This window comes from Mus caroli, chromosome 15 (assembly GCF_900094665.2).
Source record: "Mus caroli chromosome 15, CAROLI_EIJ_v1.1, whole genome shotgun sequence".
In the NCBI taxonomy this organism is placed as follows: Eukaryota; Metazoa; Chordata; class Mammalia; order Rodentia; family Muridae; genus Mus; species Mus caroli.
The window spans coordinates 19,101,876-19,106,222 of NC_034584.1; positions in this window are offsets into that span (position 1 = coordinate 19,101,876).

A 4,347-nucleotide genomic window follows, 5' to 3' on the forward strand; every position below is an offset into this window, starting at 1 on the left:
CCAAAAGAATGGGAATGGGTGGGTAGGGAAGTGGGGGGCGCTATGGGGGACTTTTGGGATAGCATTGGAAATGTAACTGAGGAAAATATGTAATAAAAATATTAAAAATTAAAAAAAAAAGAAAAAGGAGCAAGGGGCAATTTAGTGCTGTTATTAACAAAGTCATCCAGGGGACTGAACTTTCCTACCATTTTATAGATTGTTTTCTTGTTTTTCCCTATCCAAGAGGTTTTACTTGAATCCTACTAGAGTCTCTAAAGACCCCAGAGTATTAGCATAAAAACAGCACTGTTCTCCTAAAGCCATCCATAGGCTGCCTTCCTTAAGAAAGAGTAAGTCTAGGCTCTTTGGTTATTCAAGACCACTTCCGCCAGAGTCTTTCCAGGAATGAGGTGTTAGAGTAAAATCTGGCCATTCTTTTTCAACTTGTTCACTTAGGTATTTGAAGGTGGCAGTACCTATGGCATCTGTCCCAGCCATCTCAATCCACACCAGCATGGACACTAGAATGGATGCTCCCTTTGTGCCAGAGCTGTGCTTTCAGGGCCATAGGACCATAGGGATCTTGCCTGCATTCCTCCCATAGTAAGAGACTTGAGGAATTATATACACTAATAGGATTGTTAGTAAAATGACTGACAGACACACAAGATTTTAGACCCAATGTGCATACAAACCAAATGACTTTGGGGGTGGCTAGGAGGTTGTTATTATCCACGTGCAACGAATTAAAGGGCCCCCTTATTATGTGGGCATCATAATTATAGGACTCTAAACTCTTTCAGAATATCAAGCTGGTGCCATTCCATGATACTGTCTTTTGCCTGGGACTCACACCTCCTCACTCTAGGAGACCTATAAGGAAATGGGACTTGCTTATGACCCCACCACTCCCCCACTGGCAAGCTCTTTTATGCAGATATATGTCATAACCCTAACATCCATGTCCAGAGTTTAGCTTTTAGAAACTACATTGCCCACCAGTCTTCCTGAGAGACACCCAACAACTCTTCCAGACTACCATTGCTATAGAAGAGCAGGACTGCCTCACATAGGAAGCCACAAGTTGGTTTCAGAAGACAAAGGCAGATACTCTGAGCAATCACACTTTTTACTGGACCAGCAAAGAATGGGATCCTAACACAGCTGAAGGCAGGGAGGTGCTCAATGTCTATCATCAAACTCTAATGGGGATCACAGATCTGCCACTAGATGCTCTACACATTTGTCAAAAGTAAGGAAGACAGTCCAGGGACCTACAGAGTCCCCCACTGCTTTCATGGATGCCTTTGGGACTTCTGTACAAGTTGACTCAGAGACAGTAGAGAACCAGTGAGCCATTAAAGTGTCCTCTGTGAATAATTACATCCAAGGAAACACAAGAAATAAATAATTCCATACCAGCAAAAATAAAAAAGCACACATAGACACATTATGTTACTTACTAACACCATGATCATCAAAATATCAAAGTAACAATAATTGATCATTAATATATCTCAACAACAATGGATTTTATTCCCCAATAAAAAGACATGAATTCACAGAATGTATGAGAAAACAGGATCCATTCTTCTCCTGTATACAAGAAACACACCTCAGCAATTAAGGTAGACATTACCTCAATGTAAAGGGCTAGAAAAAGTTTTCCAAGCAAACAGACCTCAGAAGCAAGCTGGAGTAGACATTCTAATATCTAATAGAATGACTTTCACCCCAAATTAATCAAAACAGACAGGAAATGGCACTTCATACTCATCAAAAGAAAAATCTACTAAGATGAAATCTTAATTCTGAACAACGGGGCCCTAAATACAAGGGTGCTAAAATTTGTAACAGAAACATTGCTAAAGCTTACATTACACATTTATCCCCACAGATTAATAGTGGGAGACTTCAACACCCCCACTCTCACCAGTTAACAGGCCATCCTGACAAAAACTGAACAGACAAAATTTGAAACTACTAGAGGTTATAATTGAAGTTAATCTAACAGAGATATCTATAGAATATTTCACCCAAACACAAAAGCATATAACTTCTTCCCAGGATCTCATGGATCTTTCTCCAAAACTGAAATATATCCCCTAACAGAGCAAGCCTCAACAGATACAAAAAATTGAAATAACGTCGTGAATCTTAACATACCCCCATGAATCAAAGCTGGACTTTCAGATGAGAAACAACTGAAAGCCTACAAAATCATGGAAATTGAACAATTATCTACTAGATGGTCTACGGCTCAGGTAAGAAATAAAGAAAGAGGTTATAAACTTGCTAGAACTCAATGAAAATGAAGACAAAATGTATCCAAATGTATGGGACAAAATGAAAGCAGTACTAAGTGGAAACTTCATAGCACTAAATGCTTCCATAAGGAATTTAGAAAGGTCTCTAATGAACAATTTAAGAGTATACTTGGATGCTCCAGAAAAAAAAAAAAAAAAAAAATAAAAAAAAAATCTAATAAAAAGGATATATGGCAGGAAATAATCAAATCAGGGGNTCTCTAATGAACAATTTAAGAGTATACTTGGATGATAAAAAAAAAAAAAAAAAAAAAAAAAAAAGAAAGAAAAACACCAAAGAAGGATATATGGCAGGAAATAATCAAATCAGGGGTGAAAACAAATAGAAACAAAGAAAACAATACAAGCAAACAATGAAACCTACAACTGGTTCTTTGAGAGAATCAACAAGATAGAAAAACACTTAGCCAAACTAAGGAAAAGACAGAGACAATATCCATATGTATAAAATCAAAAATGAAAAGGGAGACATTACAGCAGGCATTGAGGAAATCAAATATACATTAGGTCTTACTTCAAAAGCCTATAATCCACAAAATTAGGAAATCTTAACAAAATGGATGATTTTCTAGACAGATACCACTTACCAAAGTTAAATGAAAACAAGCAAACCATTTAAATAGCTCTATAAGCCCTAAGGAAATAGAAGGAGACATAAAAAAATTCCCAAACAAATAAAGCTCAAGGATAGAAGGTTTAAGTGCAGAACTCTGTCAGTCTTTCAAAGAAGAGCTAATACCGCACTCTTCAAAATAATCCACAAAGTAGAAACAGAAGGAACAAGCCCAGACACATTCTATGAATCCACAGTCACCCTGGTACCCTATCTACCCAATCTACTCAATAAAATAAGAGAATTTCAGACTTATTTCTCTTATGAACATTGATGCAACAACAAGAAACAAACAAACAAACAAAAACCAAAAAACAAAAAAAACAACCAACCAACCAAAGAAAAAACCCCAAAGAACCCGCAAACCAATCTAGGAACAGAAGAAAAAACAAACCAAAACAAAACATTATCCACCATGATCAAGGTGGCTTCATCTCATGGTTTCAGGCATGGTCCAATATATGAAAATCCATCAATGTAATCAAACATATAAAAAACTGAAAGAAAAAAATCATATTATAATCTCATTAGATGCTGAAAAGCCTCTGACATAATCCATTGCCTCTCCATGTTAAAAGTATTAAAGAGATAAGTGATACAAAGCACATACCTAAACATAATTAAAGCAATGTATAGCAAGCCAACATCAAACTAAATGGAGAAAAATTTAAAGCAATTCTAGTAAAATCAGGAACAAGAAGAGGCTGCCCATTCTTTCCCTATCTATTCAATGTAGTACTTGACATTCTAGCCAGAGCAATAATACAGCTAGAGGAGATCAATGGGATACAAATTGGAAAGAAAGAAGTCAAAGTATTGCTATCTGTGCATGACATGATAGTATACATAAGAGACTCCCCAAAATTCTATGAGAAAACCACTACAGCTGATAAACACCTCTAGCAAAGTGGCTGTATACAAAATTAACTCAAAGAAATCAATAGTTCTTCTTCATATAAATGATAAATGGGCTAAGAAAGAAATTAGGGAAAACACATCCTTTATAATAGTCATGCATAATACAAAATATCTTAGTGTAACTCTAACCAAGTAAGTGAAATACTTATAAGAACTTCAAGTCACTGAAGGAAATAATTGAGGAAGATATCAGAAGATGGAATGATCTTCTATGTAGATTTAACATAGTGACAATGGCCATCTTCTAAAAAGCAATTTATATATTTAATGTAATTTCCATCAAAATTCCAACACAATTCTTATGGACCTCGAAATAGAAATTCTCAACTTCATATGTAAAAACAATAAAATCTAAGATAGAACAAACCCTCCTGAACAATAAAAGGACTTGGAGAGGTATCACCATCTGTGACTTCAAGCTATAATACAGAACAATCGTACAAAAAAGTTTATGATATTTGTACAGCAAGGTTCAACAAGGAAATTGAATAGAAGATTTTGAATAAA